The 26,259-nt window shown below is 41.1% G+C and overlaps 1 long non-coding RNA gene and 7 other non-coding genes across 8 annotated transcripts; 6 read left to right on the forward strand and 2 right to left on the reverse strand.

Annotated features, from left to right (window-relative positions):
- Window positions 1–5,100: 5,100 nt before the first annotated feature.
- On the reverse strand, window positions 5,101–5,631 carry LOC129407794 (uncharacterized). Its single transcript, XR_008631713.1, has 3 exons — window positions 5,574–5,631; window positions 5,255–5,387; window positions 5,101–5,173 (listed from the first exon to the last, which is right to left on the reverse strand). It is a non-coding gene; the product is annotated as an uncharacterized LOC129407794 (long non-coding RNA).
- A 10,580-nt stretch (window positions 5,632–16,211) lies between these two features.
- trnat-agu (transfer RNA threonine (anticodon AGU)) lies at window positions 16,212–16,285 on the forward strand. Its single transcript has one exon. It is a non-coding gene; the product is annotated as a tRNA-Thr (tRNA).
- Window positions 16,286–16,607: 322 nt separating this feature from the next.
- On the forward strand, window positions 16,608–16,681 carry trnat-agu (transfer RNA threonine (anticodon AGU)). Its single transcript has one exon. It is a non-coding gene; the product is annotated as a tRNA-Thr (tRNA).
- Window positions 16,682–16,928: 247 nt separating this feature from the next.
- On the forward strand, window positions 16,929–17,002 carry trnat-ugu (transfer RNA threonine (anticodon UGU)). Its single transcript has one exon. It is a non-coding gene; the product is annotated as a tRNA-Thr (tRNA).
- A 3,352-nt stretch (window positions 17,003–20,354) lies between these two features.
- On the forward strand, window positions 20,355–20,428 carry trnai-aau (transfer RNA isoleucine (anticodon AAU)). Its single transcript has one exon. It is a non-coding gene; the product is annotated as a tRNA-Ile (tRNA).
- A 245-nt stretch (window positions 20,429–20,673) lies between these two features.
- Window positions 20,674–20,747, forward strand: trnat-agu (transfer RNA threonine (anticodon AGU)). Its single transcript has one exon. It is a non-coding gene; the product is annotated as a tRNA-Thr (tRNA).
- A 205-nt stretch (window positions 20,748–20,952) lies between these two features.
- trnar-ucg (transfer RNA arginine (anticodon UCG)) lies at window positions 20,953–21,025 on the reverse strand. The gene has a single exon. It is a non-coding gene; the product is annotated as a tRNA-Arg (tRNA).
- Window positions 21,026–21,368: 343 nt separating this feature from the next.
- On the forward strand, window positions 21,369–21,442 carry trnat-agu (transfer RNA threonine (anticodon AGU)). The gene has a single exon. It is a non-coding gene; the product is annotated as a tRNA-Thr (tRNA).
- Window positions 21,443–26,259: the final 4,817 nt, after the last annotated feature.

The following is a 26,259-nucleotide window of genomic DNA, read 5'->3' on the forward strand; positions in this document are numbered from 1 at the left end:
CTACTACAGTAACCTGAGTCAGAGGGGTTACGTGAACTGGATGTGGGAGAAATGTTTATTACGATACCCACAGTCCAAGCTAACGGTCAGTGTTCCAACATCCACAAACGGCAACTGCTCTCACAACTAGAGACTGACGAGGTGCAACACAAATGCTACGGCAAGGGCGAGCCATGACGCCAGGTCGGAGGGGAGCTAACACTAACTCCCCAACCAGAGACTGGGCAGAAAACCCCAGTAAGTAAACAGAAAGGCAGCCTGAATGAACAAGTCTGAAAATCTCCTAGGAGATGTGAATGCTCACATTCACCCAATTTGAAAACCTCTGATCTAATCCATAACTCTAATTGTAACCCTATCTTACCTCTAACTCTGAGCCTATCCCATAGCTCTAAACCTTGCCCCAGCTCTAACTGTAGCTCTAACCATAGCCCTCATTCTACCCCTACCCTAGAATTAACCCTAGTCCTAACCGTAATCACAGCAGTAATCGTAGCCCTAACCTCAATTTTAGCCCTAATCCTGTTGCTCTATTCCTGAATCCTAACCCTAGTCCAATCCCAAAGCCTAAACCAAGCCCTAAAACTGACCTAACCCTAGACCTAACATTTGCAGTAACCCTAGACTTAACCCTAACCCTTTGCTTTAACCCTAACTGTAGCCCTAAAACCTGGCCTAATCCTACACCAAGTCTAAACCCTAACCCTAGCTCTAACCATAGCCCTAATCCTAATCCTAACTCTATCTGTAACCTACCATTGAGGTGACATGAATCAAATCTCAAGATCTCAATAACACATGTGGAGAAACTGATAACAGCACAATCCAGCTACATCAGCAGCAGTTCTGAATGTGGCAAAAAAACAGACAGGAAAATATTCTACATGTGTTGTCGTGTTCTCATTTCAGATGAGCAGCGATTCAGACTCAGATGACTTTATTTATCCCTCCAGGGGCAATTCGAATGAGCAGCAGCTTCAAACAATAAAAACATTTTAACACATCAATCTCACCACAAACACAGTGGAGCCCTTTCATAAATATGTGCTACAATAAAAATAGCATTAACACAGTGTAATGCAGATAACCAATCCAGGTCTACAATGACAATCCCCAGCCTCTCCACGGAACACATGTTGTTTCGGTCTGCTACAGTTAAATGAAAGTGAACGACCAGTGCCGCTGTGAGCAAATAACCTACGAGGAACAGTTTGTGGCATGTTTGAAAATCAAATGCTAAATGTAAATGAGATGTTGCCAATCAACGATGGTGAGAGAACCAGACGGGAGTGAGCTGTTGATTGCACTGGTTATGAGGTGGTTGACTTTGGAAAGGTGGAATTTAAAGAGACCTGCTGGAAGAAGATTCAAAGCACAGCTGGAGAACCTCAACAGAAAATGGTGTACTCCACCTGCAGCCCACAAATGTGTCTCTGTGAGGTGTCCATGTTGGAGGGCATTTTGTTGAGGACATTGATATAGTGTTGAATCATGTTAGAATTTCCATGGGCTTTATTTATGTAATGACACTAGACTCTTGCATTTTTTGTGTTTTGGTGCTCATAAAAGTGATTGCATTTATATAGCACCTTTCAAGATACCCAAAGCTCTTTACAGTTCATTATTCAGTCACTCCACACTCAGTGGTGGTAAGCTGTCAGTCTGCCCTGGGGCATGCTGCCGGAAGCAAGGATGCCAATCTGTGCCATCAGCCCCTCCAACCACACCATCACTCTCACACACACACACCACTTTCATACTAGGCAGAATCCCTAGCAGTCTCCCATCCAAGTATTACCCAGGCCCAGCCTGCTTAGCTTCTGAGATCTGACAGGATCAGGCTTTGACAAGCTGGTATGGCCACATAGTAGGCAATTTTATGAACAGCAAGGGCTGATGGTACAAATGTCTTCCAGGACACACTCAACAGTTTTCGGTTTTTAGAATTTCCCTGGAAACAAGCACAATCAGAGATAGCAACCTGGTCCCCCATGAGGCACTGGTGGGGGCAGTTCATCACCAAGGAAGCACTTTATGAGGAGCCCAGCCCATATGTTATGTGTGTGCCAACTTGTGTGATGATTGGGTGAATATTTTAGGCTGCAGATGGTTCAGAAATTACTCAAATTGACGATCCTTTATAATGGCGTGACCTTTCAATTGTCAACTCGTGTGACCTCAAATGACCTCAGATCGTCACCAAACTTTTTTTTTTTTTTTTTTTTTTTTGCAGCATTGTGCATGGGGGCTGGACCCACGTACCACATTTGGTAACAATTGGTCCATAAATGGCGGAATTATAGCGGATGGACACACACACCCACGCACACACACACACACACCCACACACACAACCCTTCAACCCCCCACAGCAACTTCACAAACCTGACACAATGTGCAGTAGTTTCATTAGCAAAATGCCCACCAATTGCAATTTGATAGTGCTCTGAAGGGGTAGTGTCTTAGCACAGAGAGCAAAGGGAGGGGGGACTCAGAGCATCAATAATGAAACTTCTACATAGTTTTTAGGATAGAGAACATTTTCAACAAACTTTGGTAACATGGTGATCTAGATATGTTCTAAATAACACTCCATGTATGTAATGTTGATCAGGGGAAAAAAGTGAGTTCACTTTTGTTAAAAATGCTTCCTAACAGGATGCAGACAACACACAGCGGTCACACTTTTTCACACTTAATAAACCTGGGCCATAACACAGGCCTGTATGTGTCTGTGCAGCAGTTAGCCAGAGCAGAGCAGATTTATGGCTCTCAGCAGCACGATCGCCCTGCTCACATCTACAGTTATCTGCTGTGGGCGCGGGAGGCGGTGTTATCTGTGCAGTCAGGGGAACAACAGCTCAGCACACCATTACATGTGTTTTACTGGGACTTTAAAGCACACACCATAAGCACAGGTTCATCAGAAGCACCGTGCAGGAGAAGGTTTGCTGTTGAACAATGGAGCCAAACTGATAATGTCCCTGTTTAATGCCGCGCTGCACCAGTCGTTCAGAGTCAACTTAAAAGCCTTAGAGCAACAGCAGATTTTAAAAAAAATAAAATAAACTGAAATTAATGACACAGTTTTGCAGCTGTTGACGCTGCGGTGGACTCATTGACTTATGGCTCATTTATGGAAATTTGCATAGATGAAGCATTTTAGCACATGGTGGCAGGTCTTAATAGTACCACATTTGAATTAGCCAGTTAATATTGCACTTTCAAGGCTATGGAGGAGGATAAACCTGAAGTCCTTAGGTTTTGAAGCCAGTTTGGGGAGAATCTCCACATCTGTATTCTTCTGAAAGTGTTCAAATCATCAGTAACTGTACAGTGTTCAGATTGTGAAAATGTTAAAGGACCTACTTTGTTCTTTAAAAGAGTCCTCCGCTTCTGCACTGTCTGAAAGCTACTAGTGAACTTGGAGGACTAAATTGTGATTAAACATCACCACTAAACGTTTCTCAGTGTGTTAGACATTAAGCGAACACCTTTGCCAAAACTACTGTTGGTCACATCATGTCCTCTTTTCTCTCTCTTCTCCTTCTGAATGACCCCATTCCTACAACATCATTCAGTTTCTCCTCCCACTGAAATAGGGAAGAATCACTTTGACGACCAGGATATCTTATCTTTTATCCACTTAACTAAGGTCAGAGTAACAGAGTAACAGGGGCTGAAGATAAACAGCTCATAATTATATAATAACAGCAGAGGAGATCACTGGATGTGACTTTACTCCCATGACATTTATGAGGAGCGTTGCAGAAGACGGGCCTCCAGGATTATGGGGGACCCCTCGCACCCTCCCACCACCTGTTTGTTCCTCTGCCTCTGGGAGGAGACTGAGGAGCATTAAAGCCAGAACATCTCAGCTGAAGTTCAGCTTCTTTCCTGAGGCTGTCAGACTTTTGAACAGTGCTCACTGACTTCCTGCTTGGGCTGCCTCTCTGTCTTGCCATGTTTTTTTTACTACTTGTTCATTGGAACTGCTAAATGTTGTTGTTTTGAATGTATTTACTTTTTAACATTGCTTATTTATTATTGTTTTTATCTCTTTCTGGATCACTGGGCCTCAGGGAGCACATTTCGTTCTGTCATGTGTTTCTCTCGCATGTTTGAATGACAAATAAAGAACCTTGAACCTTGTAATAACACACCAAATTTATTTTGTATTTCCATGAAAAATGCTCCTGTGTCTTTGCAGATTCTTTCAGTAGAAGAAAGGGACGAGATGTGCTTAAACTAAAAGAAATGTAGACAGTTTAAAAAGCCACTGGGCCCAGATCATAAAATAAACTAAATATATCTCAAGTTGGACACACTGGTTAAACAGACAGAGTTTAATGACAGAGTAACTTGGTCAGTTTATAATAATGATTTATTATAACTATACATGAGTTAGGTTCTTTTTTCTTTTAAGTTTGTTTATTTAAAACATTTCCATTTCAGACATATCACATTGTGATGCACTCCTCTCCACAGGCTCACACCAGGCAGCCAGGGCATCTGACAGAAATGGACAAGCAGAACATTACACACACTGAAAAAAAAGGTCACTGGATTTGCATAAAAAAGTTATAGAAAGCGGTTGCATGCAATAAAATTAATGTTTAGGCTTTGAAACGTATTTTGATCCTCTCTACACATATTTTTCTCAGAACATGAATGGCACTTTTTCATGTTGATGAAATTTGATCAAATCATGCTGAATATACATATTTATCTTATGTTACCTTATTGTGAAATATATAAGTATGTATAATTTAATTTAATTGATCTAATTCTATAAAATAATACAAAAACAGTCTTTAGTTTTCAACAGTTCTGTATTGTCTTAAACAGAATCAAACACACAAGAGCACAGAGACACACAAGTACAGAGACACACAGTTTGGAGCTGGACAGTGTGAAGATTTATTCCAGTGAAGAAGCTCTGGTCTCTGTGGACACAGAATAACACATGATGATCACATTCTGATGATCTACTCTGTTGTACATGTTTAAATACATTTAAAGCACTTATTAATACAATAATGGACCAGAACAGAATTACAAGAACATTAGAAGTGTATCTGCAGAAACAAAACTCACCGTGTGCTGCTTTTCTTCCTCTAAACGCAGTAACAGGGAGGGCATCTGGTATAAAGTCTCCTAGTGCCACATCACCCTGTAGAAACATGATCACTGTTTCAATAGGAAGTATATTTTGAAAAAAAACTTTTAAAATCATTTTAGTTGAGTTACTTACTTTGTTCATCTGTGCTCTGTGGTTTGTTGGTTCTCAAACATCTTCCTTTTTTCTGAAACATCAGCTGTAACATTCATGAACTTCCCCACAGCTCCAGCAGAACCTGGACGTCACTCTGTGTTTGTAGACGACTCTGGAACAAACACAATCAAATCTTAGTACAACTGTCACACTCTTGTAGATGGACAGTCAAATATAATTTGTTTCATGGAAACAGTTCTTACATTAACTCTAATTTCAAATAAAACACCACAAACATGTTTTAACAATGACGACATTCTAGTCCAGAGAAGCACATCAAATCTTTGAAAAGTCTCACCTCCAGATCAGCTCTGATAATCCTCCTGCTCCACACTGTGTGTCTCTGCTCCTGGAACTGTCCTGTGTCCTGTTACATTTGAATTTTCCCTCCAAAAGTTTTGGGGAGGAGAATTCCAGAGGGAGGAGCCTCACCACAGATTATAATAAAATCATGTTTCCTCAACCTGATTAAAACAGAGACATACTCATACCAGAGCAGGGCAGTGTGTGGGTAAGGCTGTAGGAGGGGTGCCTCTAGAAGAGAGCATGTGCTTGTTTACACAAAATCACTGATTTCCAGGGAGGCAGCAAGACACAGAAGATCACCAAGTTTAGAAGACAGGAGCTAGAGGGAGAGTCCTTTTGATTAGAGAGAGGAGAGTAAAGCAAAATTACTTAATATTATTTGACTTTTTGGGGTTATTAACTGCTAACACATTTAGATCATCATGTTACCTTTTACTGTTTTGACAATACACATACATGTCTTATAAATCCGTGTATCATTCGTTCATTCGTTTTTCAATATAAAACCAAAAATAAGAAAACGAAAAAACAACAGTTTTCTTCGTTATTTGTCTCCAAAACCAAAATGAAAAAACAGATAACGATTCGTTTTTTCAGTTTTCGATTTTGTGTTTAAATGAAGAATGGAAAAAACGGATAACGGCCGTTTCCCGTTTACGTGACTTCCGTGACTGCGATGCCGGACTTTTGCACCGCATACGGACTGAATCAGGACGGATCCAGGTCCGAGACCAGAGCGGGACTGAGACCGGGACCAGACCGGGACCAGACCGGGACCAGGGCGGACTCCGAGCTTTGACTCCGAGCCTCCACGGGGTCCGAGCCTCAGCTTCGAGCTCCGGCCCTGCCGTGGGCTCTGAGCCTCCGGTCTGGTCCCGGTCTGGTCCTGGTCTTGTCTCGGTCTCGGTCTCAGGCCCGCTCTGGTCCCAGTCTCACCGCATATGGACTGAATCAGGACGGATCCAGGTCCGAGACCAGACCGAGACCAGAGCAGGACTGAGACCGGGACAGAGCTGCTCTGGTCCTCTGCGCTCAAGAACCACGGCTGGTTCCGAGGTGGTGCAAAGCATCAAACTAACGCTTTCACACCAACGAAAATGAATCGAACTAAGAGCTTTTGGTTCAAATGGACCAGGTCCGGGACCAGACCGGGACCAGAGCGCTACTGAGACTGGGACCAGACCGGGACCAGAGCGGGCCTGAGACCGAGACCGAGACAAGACCAGGACCAGACCGGAGGCTCAGAGCCCACGGCAGGGCCGGAGCTCGAAGCTGAGGCTCGGACCCCGTGGAGGCTCGGAGTCAAAGCTCGGAGTCCGCCCTGGTCCCGGTCTGGTCCCGGTCTGGTCCTGGTCTCAGTCCCGCTCTGGTCTCGATCAGGTCTCGGACCTGGATCAGTCCCGGTTCAGTCCGTATGCGGTGCAAAAGTCGGCATCGCAGTCACGGAAGTCACGTAAATGGGAAACGGCCGTTATCCGTTTTTTCCATTCTTCATTTAAACACAAAATCGAAAACTGAAAAAAACGAATCGTTATCTGTTTTTTCATTTTGGTTTTGGAGACAAATAACGAAGAAAACTGTTGTTTTTTCGTTTTCTTATTTTTGGTTTTATATTGAAAAAACGAATGAACGAATGATACACGGATTCTTATAAGGTCCAATTTACACGTACACAGGTATTTTTAAAAAATGGAGACATTTTCCTTTGTTTGTACCCATCTTTTTTTTTTTTTTTTTTTTAAACTCTGTTTATTATAATTTTATAAAAATATACATGTTTCCAACATACATTATATTTCACAACATATACACATTCAATAACAGAACAACCTATATATAAATACACATAACACTTACATTATAGGGCTGTCTCAATATTTACCTACGATTAAAATGGTCAGTAAAAGGTTGCCATGTTGTGTACAAAAAAAAGTTCTTGTTTTTCCAATTGTAAATGTTGCATTATATCTCGCTGAAGATTTTGATGGGTTGGGTTTTTTTTTTGCTTTTCCAGTTAAGTAAAATCAGGCACCTGGCCAATAGTGTAACATAACTCAAGACATTCTTTTGCTTACTGTTTAAACTCACATCAGGAGTTGGCAGCCCAAAAAGTGCCATCATGGGGTCTGTTGGAAGGTGGGTCTTTAAAATCACTGAAAGAGTTTCAAACGTTCTTGTCCAGTAAAGTCAGGACAACCCCAGAATGTATGAGACAAAGAGGCAGGACTATATCCACATCGTTCAGAAGACGGATCCACCCCTGGAAACGTCCTGGACAGTTTGTGTTTAGAAAAGTACAGTCTGTGTAGGATCTTAAACTGGATTAGTCCATGTCTGCTACACACTGAGGAGGAGTGGACCTGTTCCTGAGCTTCAGACCACTGGTCCTCTGTGGTATTTATTACTAAGTCACCGCTCCAAGTTTGTACCCATCTTTTACACACAAACGTAGAATATGAAAAACTTCTCTCCTTTGAAAAAAGGAGTCTCCCCTCTTTTTGCCCCCGACACTGAGTCGATCTGTCATAACACAATCAGCATGCATCCTGCTCATGACACTAATGCACGTCAGCTTTGTGAAGTCGTAGTGTTGTTTTGTATCCTGCTTCTATATCTATGGAAACCGGTTGCAGGAGCAGGTTTGTGGGAGTTTTTTTTTTTTTTTTTTTTTGATGAGGGAACATTATAACATGGCAAAAAGCTACAAAAAGTCCATTGTATAGAATCCAGCCTATTCACAATGTCTACAGCAAGTGTCATTATCAGTGTTGGGGAGGTGACTTTTAAAATGTATTCCCCTACAGATTACAGATTACATACCCCAAAATGTAGTTTTGTAACGTAATCCATTAAATTACTTTAGGTGAGTAATGTAATCTGAATACTTTGGATTACTTCATTTGCTGTAGAGGAGTAAAGACGAGGAAATCATAACATAAGATGTTTTGTCTGCTAAAAGAAAATAAAAAGATGTTAAATCCTGTTTTAGACGTGGTTTAGACCTGGTTTAGATCTAGTTTAGATCTAGTTTAGACCTGGTTTCAGTCCTGGTTTAGACCTGGTTTTAGTCCTAGTTTAGACCTGGTTTTAGTCCTGGTTTAGATCTAGTTTAGACCTGGTATAGTTTCCGGAAATGAGTGGCCCAAAATGTGAAAGCAGAAAAACAGGAAAATACCTCTGTGTAATCCATTTATTTCAACACAGTAACTGTAATCCAATTACCACTCACTCAAACAGTAACTGTAACTGAATACAGTTACTCATAATTTGTACTCTGATTATGTAACTCTGGTGCATGTAATCTGTTAGTCCCCAACACTGATCATTATAACTGACTTAAACGTTTTACCTTACATACCCCAAGAACACTGGCAGCAGCTTTGAGAGATGTGGAACAGTTGGCACTATTTCGAAATATTGACACTGAAAGATGTGGCCATTCTTCAGAAAGTTGTTTAGCAAGTCCATTCTGTCTCCCTGTTGAATTAATCCATTTATTAATTCATCACAAAATCATTTAAGTATGAAAAAAGGGAATGGAACCTGTCATAATAGCAGCACCATGTTTCCAGGCCGTAAATCTGTTGTGTAGGGAATAAGAATGCCATTAATGTCATTAATGCACGCTGTTGTTTATTGCCAAACCTGAATCAGCTTTTTCAGTCCATCAGGCACATCAGAGAAGCACTGGCAAAAGACCTTCCCCCTGTTATCCAGATAACTAATAATATAATAATGACCCAAGCTATTGTCTAGACCAGAGGTGCTCACACTTTTTCAGCATGTGAGCTACTTACAAAATGACCAAGTCAAAATGATCTACCTAATACAAAGCCAAACAAACTGCACTGAAACACTCTGTGCCCCTTTTTTGGACCCTCACCCACAGTTTGAGAACCTCTTCTTTAAGAGAACTTCCTCTGGCACTTTACACAAAACTGTGAAAAAAGTGAAGGAAGTAGGTAAGATTAAACCTGTTTTTTAAAGTTCCAAACTGGAGTTACATTCTTTTCTGGTTTTGCAGTGATATTTACCAGCCTCTGCACGTTTACCAAACCAAACACACATCGTGACAAACACAGATGCATTTGTGCACTTTTGTTAGACAAACTTCAGCCAAATGTGGCAGTAGGTCTGTTCTGTAGATCCGCTCTATGCTGTAGACCTGCTTTGTGCCAACACTGGAACACAAATTTAGACTGGTTTTTGCTTCACGTTTGGTCTTGCTCTTCTAATCAGCCGCACTGTGGGAGGGGCTTGTGTTGGCTGTACGCAGGAAGGAGCGAGAGCGTGAAAAGGCGAGGGGCGGCGTGCTGACGTGAGGCAGATGGACAGGTAGGATGTTTAGGAAGTTGAACCTGCCCTGTGATGCACGCTGGTACACGAGGGCACACGCTGTTGCAGACGAGCCGTGCATAGGGAGCGTGTGTGTTTGTGATGTGCCGTAGAGTCTCCGCGGGTTTCAAATGAGCGCACAGGCTGCACTGAGACGCCCCACACGCTCCTGCACCCGCTACAAGTTTATTACCAACAGCAGCGGCCGTAATGAAATATGATCACACTTGTTGAGTGTCAGACCTCGAGTGAGAGACAAGACCGAGTCCAAACGCGATTGATTCCGAGACGAATACTAAGACACGACGATCTACCCACACGACCTTGGCGATCAACTGGTAGATCAAGATCAACGTATTGAGCACCCCAGTTTAGATTATGTTTTTATTTATGTATTTTGTATTTATTTGAGTTGAGTTGTGTGCTCCTCTATGTTTTTTTTTTTATTTATTTTTATGTGTTTTTATTGGTTTTATTGATTTAATTTATTTATTGGTTTATTTATTTCTATTCTATCATTTTGTTTTTACTTTATTTTACTGGTTTTATTATTTTAAGGCTAGTATTATTTTAGTAGTTTATTTTATTATCTTATTATTGTTGGTATTATTATGTGTTTGTGCAGCACTTTGGAAACTGTTTGTTTGTGAAATGTGCTGTAGAAATAAAGTGGATTGGATTATTTATTTATTTATTGCAAGAAGACAAAACATGAAAGAGATAGGTCAAATTAAGTTTCTAAGTATTTTTTTGGTAAGTTTTCCTACATACCAGACCTGAAGCTGTCTGCATTCTTCAGGCTTATGAATGGATTAGTTGTTTATACCGGTGTTTCCAAAGACTGGTTCGCGACACTCAGGTGGGTTGCAAGAGATTTTTTTGGGGGTCACCCTGTCAGGATGTGCATGTACATCTGCAGGATACAGTCATGTACATGGATCTGTGACCTTATCATCATTCTGGATCAGCATTTGGTCAGAATCTCCTGTCGTCAGTAGGGCCAGTGTTTCTCTGCTTATTCCTTTCACTCTTACATATATGTGTGAATTGGGATTTTCTGTGCTCACAAAAATAAAGACAAAGCACAGAAACAGAGTGAAGCTGCGTCTGATCTGCTGCTGCGTCTCCTCCTGCACCCCGATAGTGGAGCTGTTAAGGACCAAAAAAGTGCCCAATATCTGGGTTTCACGTGACGTCACAGGGCTCCGTTTGTCAGCACGCAAAACCAGATGGAGGCAGGAAGTGAAGTGACTGGAGGAAAATGCCGATGTGTTGTGTAGTTTACGACTGTGCCAATCGTTCTAACCGAGAGAAGGAAATGCGATTTTTTTAGAGTACCAAATATAGTCGTCCACAAAGGTCAGAAATGGGAAAAGCCGACAGAACAACGCCGTAAAAAGTGGATTACAAACCTGTTTGCGGTCGGGAGGAGCAGAATTCGCTAATGCTCGTGTCTGCAGTGACCACTTCATCAAAGGTTTGTTACAAAGCTAAATTGTTTTTTTGTGGTTTACCTAAACATAAACGAATCATTAACGACTAACGGCAAACGACATTTGTTGACATTAAATAGTTCAGATTGAGGTCACTGCCGATACACTGCAGTTTTTCCCATAACGTCTATACACATAAAATAAGAGAAACACTCACCCCGGCCAAGACCAAACGATAATCATCATTTAGGCGTTTTGCACCGAGGTTGTGGACCCATCCACTGACAAAAAAAGTTCTATGCCTCCAAACTTTTGTACTTTGCCTTCATCTGTTGTCTGGTGTAGAACGATGTCTGAAGAGCTAAATAGTTCGTGATATCCTCTGCCTCGATTGTCGGCAAATCTTTTACTTTGGTTGAAAATTCTCTCATTTTCAATAAGATCAGGGTCACGCCCAATATACTTGTCGACTAACTGCTCGTACTTTTGCCTCGCTACTGGCTCTAAATCCTGACAATAAGAACTCTTCTCCATATCTGTGTTCTCCAGAGCCGTGTTTGTCGTGTTTGTCTTCACTTCCTGCCCTCCACCTGAAATTCGCACATCATCGTGATCACGTGACTGAAACCCTCCTATTGTTCACTTTTATGGTACAAGCATGAAACTTTGCCAGATTAGTAACATCCCTAGGACCAACATTTGTGGATATGGAACCAAGCCCAAGTCGACCCTGCAGCCGAGTACTGCACATGTCACAAAATGGCTGACATGTAAACGAGGCTGGGAGCAAAAGTACTGCTTAAACCACCTTTTTTGGAAAATAATGTTAAATTATCATATAGGTTATAAAGAAGAATATGTATCAAGATACTAGCTACTTTCAATGCTGTTTTGAAAGTAAAAGTAAACATTAAATAACAACAAGAACAAAAAAAAAAGCTACTAAACTAATGGTGTTTTTTAAAAAGTGCATCATGTAACTTTTCTGGTCTCCATGGAGATGTTATTGCTTTGTCTGGAATGTTTCACAGTATGGCATTAAACCTTTCTATCTTCATGGAGACTAAACAAGGCCAAATTACAGGTCAGATCTGTGGAGAGGCGACCTCGCTCACAAGCAGAATATCTGTTTTTTTTTTTTGTTTTTTTTTTCTTAGGAATTTTAAGCTATAAAACCACCTGTAATTGAATAAATGTAAGGTAGAGCTGTTTAATGTCACACTGTGGAACATTCCAGGCAGAGCAATGATATCTCCATAGAAACAAGCAGGTGATAAACCCCGAATTGAAAAGTTACACAGTGCATCTTTAATAGTGTAATTTACTGTTTCTAGTGCTGTTTTGGTCATTTTAGAGCAAACTAGGTAAATCTGCAATAGAATCTGGACAACAATGTGTAAAAATGAGAGTGTGAAAACTCTAGTGGCCTCTGCGGTATCAAGTACCATGTGACATCACGCAGGACTGCCCTGATTACAGCCAGGTGTTTCTGTTTACAAATCCCTGGCTTTAGGGGCGGAGTTTGTAGTGTGGATGCCTGTTAGGACTGAATATGCCACAAAAAACACACACAGACCCAACTATCTCACTAGAAATGTTCAAATGTTAAGACATGTTTTGCATCATTTTTAATCTTTTTGTAATTATTTTATTGACTATTTTTGTTCCAGTATTGCTGGTTCAATTGAATGTAGCGAAGAAAAACAAATGTGCCACATGTAACATCCAAATAGGCGACTTATGGCTCCTTTTATTTCTGCTTCACTGTTTTTCATAGTTTAAAACTTGAGTAATAATAATTGTGCAGAGACATGATCACTCAGTCAACAATAAAATATCCTCATTAAAGTTCAATAATGTTCAAATCTTCTTCTTCTTCTTACTATTATTATTATATTATTTTTTTTTTACCATACACCTTCACTAGAATCATTTGGATGATTTCAGTCCTGGGGCCTCATTTATAAAACTTGCTTATGCAAAAATCCGTGCATGCGTGCTTCCTACGCCAACCGCGGTATTTATAACACTCGCCTAAGGCGTGGCTCTTTGCTTAACTCTACGCCAACTCAGGACCTCCTGTAAGTTCTACGCAAAGTCTGGAGACACGGGGAAAAAGCGACACTCGTGGAGAGAAGCAGAAGTGAACAGAGTTTGAGGAAGAGTTTGATCAGAAAATCCACGTATATAGAAGAATGACCTTCAGATTTGCGCATTTAAGTGTTTGGTTTGCCAAAACAAGGAGAAGGGCTGTTTATTCCACTCATTATTCTCCACAATATTATACATTTGAAACTCGTGCACGAGCGCGGCCACGTTCCCGGACCCGGTGTAGCGCAGAGTCCCACAGTCCACACCACGACCACAGACTTCTACAAAACACAGACTGTGACCAACACAGAGGACGAAATAATGACCCGACCTGAGAGAAAACTCTTCCCTTGGACGCAGCAGGAGCCAGACTTTGATTTAATCAATGCAACTTTAACACTTTTACTTTAGTCTTTACGCACCGAGCGGCAGAGTGACCCGAGTCTGCGGACAACACGAAGCCCACTGCCCGAACCTGACCCCAACCAAAATCTTTCCTACATTTTTGTGTAATGGGGAACTGAGCACATGAGAGCTGCTCTCTGACTGTATGAAGAACAGAATAATGCCCCCGACCCAGACCCACACTCAGACCCAGACCCACACTCACAGACCCAGACCCACACTCACAGACCCACCCACACTCACAGACCCAGACCCACACTCACAGACCCAGACCCACACTCACAGACCCAGACCCACACTCACAGTTCAGCAGTTTGGATGTTTCGTGTGGACTTTAATTGGCAGAATAACATCTGTATCTGATGTGTTTCATGCTAAATCTGTGTCCTCGTATCCTCGTGTCCTCCCTCGCTCCCTCTGCATCTGAATCTCTCGCACGTTCATTTAGACAGCGTACAATCTCATTCACGAGTCACTTTACATGCTTTACCTTTTTATGGTGAGGTGTTGAGGTGTGTCGGAGGGCGTGACGTGACGTAGGTTTACGTGCGCAAATTGTAGTTACAGGTGGGATTTATAAAGCAAAGATTGCTTGGTTTGGTGCGTGCGGTGGGTTTTCTAAATATGGAGTTTGCGTGGCGCACGCCTGTCGTAGCTACTAGGCGTACGCACTAACTTACGACAACTCCTGCGCAGTTTTTATAAATGATTCCCCTGGTCTTGCCAATATCTACTGATACTCTACTCGACTACTTGTTAACGTGAAAACCACTATATGATGTCACACGGTGGAACAGAACTTTGGAGATGTAGACAGACTAATAAGAGTTACTCAAACATGTGTGAATGAAACAAAACACAACTCCAGGTCTGTTTTTGAGGAGTTAAAAACATTCCAACATGATTTAAACTCACAAGAGTCAGTTTTGCGCAATATAGCCCCTTTAACATTTGTAGCCGATGTTTTAATGCGGTTATGAGATCTCTATTAACAACATTAGTATGCTTCTCGGGTTTTGTCGCATTTGTAGAACTTGTCAACATTTATATGAGAATGAGCAGCTATAACAGGTGCGTAAAAATACTCTCGTGGGTTATGTGTGTGTTTATGTGTATGCTCACTTTATGACCACATTACAGCCGTATTTCCTTATTGCCCATTTATTTGCCTCTCCTTGATTCAGAAACTCCCATAACATTAAACAAGATTGATGTTTTTTTTCTTTTTCTTTGTCTGTTGAACAACATAGTTAACATGAGTATATTTAGTATATTTAAAGATGCATTATGTAACTTTTCTGGTGGAGGGTCCGTCAGATGTTTTTTGTCCATGGAGATGTTATTGTTTTGTCTGAAATGTTTCACAGTATGACATTAAACCTTTCTATCGCCATAGAGACCCAAACCAGACCAAGTTACAGGTCAGATCTGTGGAGGGGTGACTCTTCTCACAGACAGAATGTCTGTTTTGCTAGGTATTTTTGAGCTTTAAAACCACCTGTAATTGAAAAAAAAAAAAAAAAAAAGCTGATGTATCCACAGAAACTAGCAGGTAATGGATCCCCAACTAAAAAGTCATATTTTAATAATAATAATAATAATAATAATGTTTAATTGTATTCTATTTTTCATTTATTTATTTATTTATTTTAATCATTTTGTTTGTACAACATTTAAACTACCAGAAAATGTCTTTCTTGTGTGTAAATTCTCCTTGCATTTTGGAAATTTCCATGTTGATGACTAGGAGTGTGCAAAAATATATCAAAATATTGATATATCGTATCATTTATTGTGATAATACAGTATTGATATTGTGGTCTGCTGTATCGATATATATCGCCAAGAGTATTTATTTATTTATTTTTTTTTTTACAAAATTATTTTCTTACAGTTAGAGTTTTGTTGCTTGTTCAGAAAAAGGAAACTCAACAAAACTAACAAAATCACTGTTTCAATGATTAAAATCGTTTCATTTAACTTTGCAAAAGAAGTGGCTTCACAAAGCCATGATTTAGACATTATTTTTATTGAACCTTATTGAATCAATTTGAAATATATCATATCGAACAGAAAGTGCTCTGTATCGAGATGCGTATCGTATCATATCAGCAACTTCTTAATGATACCAGCCCTATTAATGACGTAAGTAGAGGGATTATTTTTTTTGTTGTTGTTAAAGAGGCAATACTAAAATATGATAGAATAGATAGATGGAATATTTATCAATTAAAAGAAAAAATAATAATAATAATAAATTAAAATTTTTGCTCGTCCAACATTTCGGATGTGAAATACACAATTGGTGTACTAATTAACTAATTAACTAACAGGACAGTGTGCCTGTGCTTAAATTGCCTGTGGGTGGCGCTGTGGCTTAGCTGGTCAAAGCACCTGTCTAGTAAACAGGAGATCCTGGGTTCAAATCCCAGCAGTGCCTTTCCAAATGCTGTTCTCCGTGGTAAGCAATTCAACAATAGAAAAAACTCTAATAACAACAATGTAGTTGAAAGCCTGATTCTCCTCACCTGAAGTCAGATTTAGTATGTATTAGACCACGTGGTCGTTGAAGTGCTCTCATGGTGTCATTTTGAATGTGCTGGATGATTTGTGTAACTGGGGCTTCTTTAACTGTACCTAATACTGAAGATCTGTCTGCGTGCATGTGCCTGTTTTCGTCTGTGGGTGGCGCTGGGGCTTGTTTACACTTTATCATATACTGGGTTTTTGTCCGTGTGTCTGTACTTTAAAACCCTGTGGGAGGCGCTGTGGCTTAGCTGGTCAAAGCGTCTGTCTAGTAAACAGGAGATCCTGGGTTCGAAACCCAGCAGTGCCTTTTCATATTCTGTTCTTTGTGGTAAGCATTACAACAATAGAGCAAACTCTAATTTCCACAGTGTGGTTGAAAGCCTGATTCTTCTCACCTGAAGTCAGATTCCATATCTTTTAGACCACGTGGTCATTGAAGTGCTCGCATGGTTTCATTTTGAATGTGCTGGATGATTTGTGTAACTGGGGCATGTTTATCTGTACCTAATACTGGATTTCTGTCTACTTGAATGTGCCTCTTTTTGTCTGCAGGTGGCGCTGTGGCTTAGCTGGTCAAAGCGCCTGTCTTGTAAACAGGAGATCCTGGGTTCAAATCCCAGCAGTGCCTTTTCACATTCTTTTATCTTCTGTAAATATTCAAATTTCAAGCATGCACTTATAGCCACAAAGGCATCCGAACCCTTAAGGCAAATTTATGGTCCAACATCAAATCGTCTGCATCACGATGCCGAGAGTCTGCGTTGACAAAATTTTCACAAACAGTAAGGGCTGTGATTGGTCCTCCCTACCACCGCACTACGTACATTTCCTGTACTCGGCTTTTCTTTCTTTCAATATACATTGAGAAATAATGTGTTTAATGCAGCTTTGTGCATATGTGTTTACGTTTTACAAAAAAGTAAACTTAAAACTGCTTGGTTAATTTGCATAAACAAAGCGCTCAAAAAACAGCTTGCTCCTGGTCAACTTCTTTCAGATTTTAAAAGGACACGACTCAGTGGAATATGAGTGTTCTTTCTGTGACAGAGGGATATTGTACTAATAGTGAGTCTCTTCTGTGCTTCTGTAAATTACGTCACATGCATAGACCTTGACACAGATCTATAAATCAAAAATGATGGCGACAAGGCAACAGCGGCAGTGTGCATTCAGTCGATGCAAAACTATACTTCACCCTTTACTCTTGTTATCCCAAGACCATGTTAGCTGGTCAAAGTGTCTGTCTACTTAACAGGACATCCTTAGTTCAAATCCCAGCAGTCTCTTTTCACATTCTGTTCTCTGAGGTAACATTTAAACAATCAAGCATACTCTGATTACCACAAAGCAGTTTCAAACATGAATCTTTGCACCTGAAGTCAGATTCCGTATCTATTAGGCCACGTGGTCACCAAAGTGCTGTCTTGGGCTGTTTCCCAATTGAGGGCTGCAGCCTGAAGGCTGGTTTTAAGGCCGCATACGTTTCGGTGAAAGAAGGCTGTCCCATTTTCATTTTTATTGTCATGCAGCCTTCAAATGCAGCCCTAAAACTGGCCTCGTTTCCATGGAAATGGGGCCGCGAACGGAGGACACATCCGAGTATCCTTCGCAGCCTTCAGTATCCCAGCATGCACCGCGCGGTGGCAGTCAGATGTTCGAAACACGGAGCAAAAAAAGCCGGTCCCGAGAGCGGAGAAAAACATGTGAGTAACACTTTTAACTTTAGGAAATCATTACTAACACAACTGTAAACTAAATACGACCATAAGTCCCACAAATGTCAAATAAGTTTGTTTTTAACTGCGTGAACCGTGGAGTTTGAGCTGTTTGCTAGTAAGTGCAGTAATGCGATGAAAAGCCGCTCAAACTTTCATATTTGGACACATTCCATCAAACACTCATCATGTTTTTTTACTGTTAGGGGAAAAGAAGCTCACAGAGTGATTTAAAGAAGCTACGAGGGAAAAAACTCCACGTTTTCACGGACAGTGTAAACATGTAAACAGTTGGTCAGTGTAGCTCGGAGTTAAGATGAAAACACACATTATTTCATACATTCAACTGAAAAAAGACTCAGTCTGACTCTATCAAAGCTCATATTTACTTGTAACACATAATATATGCCTCCAGTGTCATTTCATTCAGGGAATACATATCTGCTTTTAACAATCCGTGCATGTTTGTAAGTGAAGAGTATAAATATCCTGCCTGGACAGGTCAGATTTATGATGGACATGAGGCTCGTTTTAACAGATTTGTGCAGACTGTGTAGATACTGGTGTAGATACGACCTGACTGTGTCTGTTATCTGTCACATCTAATGTTATAACAATGAGAAATCTGTTTTACATGAATTTTCTTTTCTCATCTGCAGCCTCCTGTAAGAGGACCGACACACTAGGGCCAGAACTCTGACAAGATGCTTGTGACATAAAATGGGTCAAATGCAGATGACAAAGTAAAGCAACACTGAGCTTGCTGACCCAACTTGCCATGATAGGTATGGGACATGTTACATTGAAAATTGTACTAATAAGAGCTGCACATGCTCATGTTGAAATTATGATTTAAATTGTGAAAAATATGCATTCTCAAATGTTGGGATTCCTCTATTCATTTAGCTGTTTCAGATATAAACTCCTTTGAATCTGAATGTACATCAAAGTTTAAGTTCAACGTTAAATAGTTTATTGTCATTCTCATACGAAAAACATATAAAGAATCGAATTGTTTTTCTCACTCCCTTGCGTATATAATAAAATATATAAATGTAAATAGTGCGGAGGGTGAGTCCAGGTGTTCTTTGGGGCTGCAATGTCTGTGAAACTTATTTTCCTCTAATAGTTTGTATTTTCTTAATGTGTTTCATTACAGGTTTTCACTCTACAGGACAGAACTTTGAATCATCAGACGCAACAACCATTCTGCTTTCCTCCTCAGAGACGAGAGACACATCAGACTGAGAGGTCCAAGTCCACTGTCCAGTCTCCAATGTCCATGTCTTGTCCAACTGTCCATGTCTCCATGTCCAGTCCAGAGTCTCTGAGGAGCAGGTCCAGAGTCTCATATGATCTGAACAAGTGTGTGAGACAGAAATGAAAACATCTGTCATAAGTTTTTCTGAATGTTTTTCAGCCTGTACTGACATGATTATGGCGAAATGTGCCATTTATTTGTGTCTCTTTTGATAGTAACTAATTACATGTACTTATAAGAATGTACTATTGTACTGAGATAAGCTGTGTGTTCCACATGACCATATCTGGCAAGATAATTTGTTCATTTTGATTGTCACTTGCTTCAGCAAAAGGGAACACAATGAGATTTACTGACTACAGCTGTTTGTACTAACTTGTTAATGCAGAGTGTGTGTAATGGGTTTAATATTTGACTTCTATATTGAAAAGTATTTCCAGATTCCTTGGATTGTTTAATTAAATCATCTTTTCTCAGGAGAGATGTATTTCTTTTTTACAACTGACTGTATAAATGTAATCCTGGTCAATATAAAAATCCTTAATAATGATAATATTTAGTAATGCATATCTCATCACAGTTTTTTTTATTTTAAGATAATTTAGTCTATTTAAAATGTATCCCTTAAATATAGCCGTTTTTTTTTGAAAAAGTAAACAACATTTTCGGTTTTGGCCATAAGATTTGGATGCGAATTATTAAAATAATTTGGTCACAAAATCGACAGTTTGATGACCTGTGCGTCTTTTTACTGAAATCTGCGCGGAGCGTTTAGCATTAGCATTAGCACTGCAGCGTCTCGGTTGCTAACAGGGAGCGGCTCCGAGGTCTAGGCAGCAACGGCCTGCGTCCGCGGAGGCCAGTTCAATGCAGCCTTCGTCAAGCCTTCACAGCCTTGGTCTGATTTTGAATGTGCTGGATGATTTGTATAACTGGGGCTTGTTTACACTTTACCATATACTGTTTTTTTGTCTGTGTGTCTGTACTTAAGCTGGCTGTGTGGTGGTGCTGTGGCTTAGCTGGTCAAAGTACCTGTCTAATAAACAGGAGATCCTGGGTTTGAATCCCAGCAGTGCCTTTTCACATTCTGTTCTCTGTGGTAAGCATTATTATTCAAGCATAGTCTAATTACCACAACGCAGTTGAAAGCCTGATTCATCTCACCTGAAGTCAGATTCCACATCTTTCAGGCCACATGATCATTGAAGTGCTCTCATGGTGTCATTTTGAATGTGCTGGATGATTTGTGTAACTGGGGCTTGTTTGACTGTACCTAACACTGGATTTTTGTCTGCGTGCTTGTGCCTGTTGATGTCTGTGGTTGGCGCTGTGGCTTAGCTGGTCAAAGCGCCTGTCTAGTAAACAGGAGATCCTGGGTTCAAATCCCAGCAGTGCCTTTTCACGTTCTGTTATCTTCTGTGAACATCATCAAAAATCATGCATGCACTGATAGTCACAAAATGATTCAAGGCGTCACTCTCGAAGTCCACGCTAGGTGGTTGAAAGACCTGTCTCAGAAACAGATCCTGGGTTCAAATCCCAGCAGTGTTTTTTCTCATTCTCTTCTGTCCTGAAAACATCCACAAATGAAGTATGTGTGGATAACCATGAAGGGACTCGAACCCTCAATCTTCTGATTCGAAGTCAGACGCCTTATCCATTAGGCCACATGGTCACAGGTGTTTTTTGAGAATGAGCAGGATCATTTGTCTGTTATTGTTATTTGAAATATGCCAAGTACATAAATTTTAACTTTCTTTCATGCTCACATAGGGAAATGTAGGCGCTGTGGCTTAGCTGTCTAGTAAACAGGAGATCCTGGGTTCAAGTCCCAGCAGTGCCTTTTCACAGTCTGTTCTCTGAGGTAACATTAAAACACTCAAGCACTGATTACCACCAGTTTCTAACATGAATCTTTGCACCTAATGTCAGAATGTGCTGGATGATTTGTATAACTTGGGCACTTTACCATATACTGGGTTTTCATCCGTGTGTCTGTGTTTAGAAGGCCTGTGGGTGGCGCTGTGGCTTAGCTGGTCAAAGCGCCTGTCTAGTAAACAGGAGATCCTGGGTTCAAATCCCAGCAGTGCCTTTTCAGATTCTCTTCTCTGTGGTAAGCATTACAACACTCAAGCATAATCTAATTCCCACAATGCAGTTGAAAGCTTGATTTGTCTCACCTGAAGTCAGATTCCACATCTTTCAGGCCACGTGGTCATAGGCTGCGTTCAGACTGCAGCCTGAAGTGACCCAAATCAGATTTTTTGGCCTTCTATCTGACCTGATCCGATCTTTTAATGACAGTCTGAGTGACACTTGTTGTGCTCCTGAAACCGATGCCAAGATCCTAAATTTTAGCTTCTAGTGTAGTGTAATTTCTGGTGTAGTTACCGACACTGGGCAGTAATACATAACATATTTAGATCAAAGTGTCGCAAGATGGGATTTTTTTATATTTTAAGTGCAAATAGTCTTAGTTACATTTGTAGATCATTTTCCTTTTTTCAATTCATGATAAAACTTTCTTAATTCAAGTCATCTTAACTTGTCTTGCAGTTATCAGGCCTGGAATAGACCGCGACTCAAAAATGCACAGATCACTAAAAACTCTAAACACTCTAAAACTCCATTACTCCTATCCTCAAAAAGCTGGACTCGATCCTTGATATTCCAAACAACTACAGACCCATCTCTAACCTCCCATTTCTCTCCAAACTCATCCAACGTGCAGTTGCCACCCAACTGAAATCCCACCTCACCACCGATAACCTCTTTGAATGTTTCCAATCCGGTTTCCACTCCCACCACAGCACTGAGAAACCCTCCTCTGAGTCACTAATGACCTCCTGCTCTCCTGTGACTCTGGTAACATCAACATCCTCATCCTCCTGGACCTCACTGCCGCTTTTGACACCATCGATCACTCCATCCTCCTCTCCCGCCTGCAAACCATCTTCAACATCACTGACAGCGCCCTCTCCTGGTTCACCTCATACCTCACCGACAGACATCAATTCATCCATGTCGACCACTGCAAGTCCCCCTCTGCCCCACTTACTCAAGGAGTTCCCCGAGTTTCAGTTCTCAGCCCCCTCCTCTTCATCCTCTACATCCTCCTCCTCGGTCACATAATTCGCCGCCATGGCCCCCAGTTCCATTGTTACGCTACGATATCCAACTCTACGTGTCCACCAAAACCATAACCCCGGCCACACATTCCACCCTCACAAACTGCATCTCCGAAATAAAGTCCTGGCTACAGTCAAACTTCCTCCAACTCAACTGCAGCAAAACTGAAATAATCATTGTCGGCCCCTAAACACTAATCAGAACTCACAATAACTTCACCCGCTCTATTGATAGCTCCTCAGTCCCCTGCTCCTCCCACCTCCGTAACCTCGGCATCCTCTTTGACCAGACCCTTTCCTTTGAACACTATGTTAAACACATCACCAAAACCGCCTTCTATCACCCATCCCTGTCTGCTAAGTCTGCTGAAACCCTCATCCATTCTTTTGTCACCTCCCGCCTCGACTACTGCAATAGCTGCTCTACGGTTCACCAGTACATACAGAACTCCTCACACGCACCTCCTCAGAGATCTCCACTGGCTCCCCATCCCCCAGCGCATTCAGTTCAAACTCCTTACCACTGTCTACAAGTCCCTCCACAACCTGGCCCCCACCTCCCTCTCTGAGCTCCTCCACCACCACACCCCCGCCCGTGCCCTCCGATCAGCTGATGCCAACCTCCTGTTTCCCCCCTGCCAGGACTAAACATAAGACCTGAGGGGGACCGGGTCTTCTCCGCTGCTGTCCCCACCCTCTGCAACTCCCTGCCCAAACACATCAGAGACTCATCCACACTCCCAATGTTTAAAAAAGCCCTGAAAACCCATCTCTTTAAAGAAAAAGAAAAAAAAAAAACTATCATTAACTGTCTTTTTCTCTTGTTTGTCATTATTTGTCTTCCCATGTAAAGCATCTTTGGGTATCTCGAAAAGCGCTATACAAGTGTTATGTATCATTAAAACTTCTTCAGGCATGTTATTGATGAGTAATATTGAAGAATGTGTTGAAAAACAATAAAATGTACATAAAATGACCTTAAACACACTGTCATGCTGATGTTATTTGGACAGTAGTACCTCGAGTAACCCCACTATAGGCTACTTCTAACTGTAGATCCTCATTTCCACGCAGATTTGATTATATTCGGGCGAACAGTTTGAGCACACAGGCCTAATTGAAAAGTCTGTTGCCGTGGATACATCTGGAGAGGTGCGTCTGTGGAGTTGATGCGCTGCGGGAGACTTGTCCGTTTCCCCTTGGTCCTGGCAGATGTCCGGCTCCTCGGCTCCCCCTCGTGTGTTGCTCTTGTGGAGGTAATGTCATTAGAAGGCCTGCTGAACATCTGAGCGCAGCACTTCACAAACAGATAATGTGGTCTTAATCCACTGAGGCTGCTCCTGCTGTCTGCCGAGTCAAGAGGACGGACATGACTGCGCTGTTTGGGTGAATATATATTTGGAACTCTCTTCAGAACTTTTAACACTGCATGGAATTTCAATGCAATCCAATAATATAAATATAATGTTAAGAATGATATTGCTTCTGTCAGCTGTGGCCAGGGGTGCAGTGGGTGTGGGATGCTGGGGTACGCCGTCCACCCACTTCTCCTGATGTGAAATATATATTAAAAAAAAAACAACAACAACAACAATGACAATATAAATAACAATATAAAATAACTACAACTTAAATGACAAACTGGAGCTACTGGCAATGATGAAAACAACCTGCATAGACTCAGATAGATGATATCTGCACTACTGTCCTATAGAGACCTGAGACATGAGGAACCAGAACAAGGACTAAAACAGGACTAAACCAAGACTGAACCAGAACTGAACCAGGACTAGAGCAGGACTAAAATTGGTCTAAACCAGGTCTAAACCAGGTCTGAACCAGGTCTAAATCAGAATTGAACTGAACCAGGACTGAGTGTCAAGATGGGCCTAGAGGTGCGCCCACGTAGACCGTTAGGTGACTGCAGGAGAAAGGACCAGTGCAGAGCTCCGTGCACCATGGGGCTAAAGCGCAGCCGTTGCCTGATCGCACTTTGCGGACACCCTGCTCCACAAGCTCAGGGTCTCCCTCTCTCTCAAGTCCAAGATTAGTCCTGTTTAGTCCTGGTTTAGTGGCGGTTTAGACCTGGTTCAGTCCTGGTTCAGTTCTGTTTTAGTCCTGGTTTAGTCCTGGTTTAATCCTGGTTTAGACCTGGTTCAGTCCTGGTTTAGTCCTGGTTCAGTTCTGTTTTAATCCTGGTTCACTCCTGGTTTAATCCTGGTTTAGTCCTGGTTCAGTTCTGGTTTAGTCCTGGTTCAGTCCTGTTTTAATCCTGGTTTAGTCCTGGTTTAATCCTGGTTTAGTTCTGGTTTAGTCTGGGTTTAGTCCTGGTTTAGTCCTGGTTCATGTGTTATAGTCTATTATTTATGTTCTGTAGGTAACTTATTCCACAATAATGTGCTTTTTTTCAGTCCAATGAGATATATTTTTCTTTCTTTTTGAATCATAAACAGGCATATTTGTTTTAAGTTTTGTTTTGTGTTTTTCAGGAAGATGCAGTGTACTTCATGCCGACTCACATCTGCATGAACTGGCAGAGTGTGTATTCTGGATTCTGGGCAATAAAAATGCACCAAGAGAATTCTGAAAAGTTTGAAGGAGATGTTATGATGATGAGCTGTCAACCATGTACCTCACTCTGAGCTATATTTGGATTAATTGAGATTTGCCAGGAATAACCCACAGTACTGACATTAAACACAAGCAGGCGATGCTACCAGGCTAATCTGCAGGTCTGATCTGTGGAAAGACAGTCAGAATGCATGTACTTTTGAACAATAAAACACACACCTGTAAGGTTAATGCCATACTGCGGAACATTCCAGTCAAAGCAATAACAGGAATGGAGACACGCAGGTGACTGAGACTTACCAGAAAAGTTAAAAGTTGAAATTGTGCAAAATCTGCTTTTTAATAAGTTTCTAATATGTTATAATGCTGTTGCCTCATCAGAAACATGCATCAAGTGGTTTCATATGTAATCCACACATGTTTGAGTCATCTAGCGATCTCACCTGCGTTACCAGTACTGCTTTACCTCTCGTCAGAGGTGGGGCTATGTCCTTGTTTTGCAAGTCTAAAGAAAGTCTCAAGTCTTTGACCTCAAGTCCGAGTCAAGTCGCAGGTCAAATACAGACAAGTCCAAGTCGAGTCTTGAGTCATTGGCCCATAAGACCAAGTCAAGTCCAAGTCGTCTGCTTTGAGCTTCAAGTCATTTCATGGCTTTAAACCAAAGTGCCACATATAGCTTTGGTTTTAGCCATTTAAATGACTTTTAAACTAAATTGTTCTTAAAAAGTCATGGTATATTTATATATAAGTGTTTATATAAGGGTTGTAGAAATGTAAATTTTTCTTTTTTAAATGTCTTGACAGGATCTTAGTGCGAATCATTACAGTCAGAACAGAAATAATTCAGATTTAAAAGTGCTACAGTTATGTTATCATGATGGATCATGTTCTATGTAGTTCCCTCTGTTTTACTCTATTGTACTGTATATTACTTTATTGTACTGTATATTACTGTATATTACTTTATTGCACTGTATATTACTGCAAGTCCTTCTCTGCTGGCCTTAAAATATATTCCTTTCAGAGCTTTTCTGATGGTTCTGCTGCTTCCACACATGTGTTTTCATATTAAAGCCTTTGACCAATCACATTTCAGCCGTCCTGTCCTCACTTCTCCGTGCACGGAATCTCCACGGCTCTTTATACTGTGTTTCTGTATAATAAGATGCCTTTATAACCATAAATTAGTTTTTGAGGAGTGGATTGTTTC

This window comes from Boleophthalmus pectinirostris, unplaced genomic scaffold (genome assembly GCF_026225935.1).
Source record: "Boleophthalmus pectinirostris isolate CB_2022bp ecotype Guang Dong unplaced genomic scaffold, ASM2622593v1 HiC_scaffold_14, whole genome shotgun sequence".
In the NCBI taxonomy this organism is placed as follows: domain Eukaryota; kingdom Metazoa; phylum Chordata; class Actinopteri; order Gobiiformes; family Gobiidae; genus Boleophthalmus; species Boleophthalmus pectinirostris.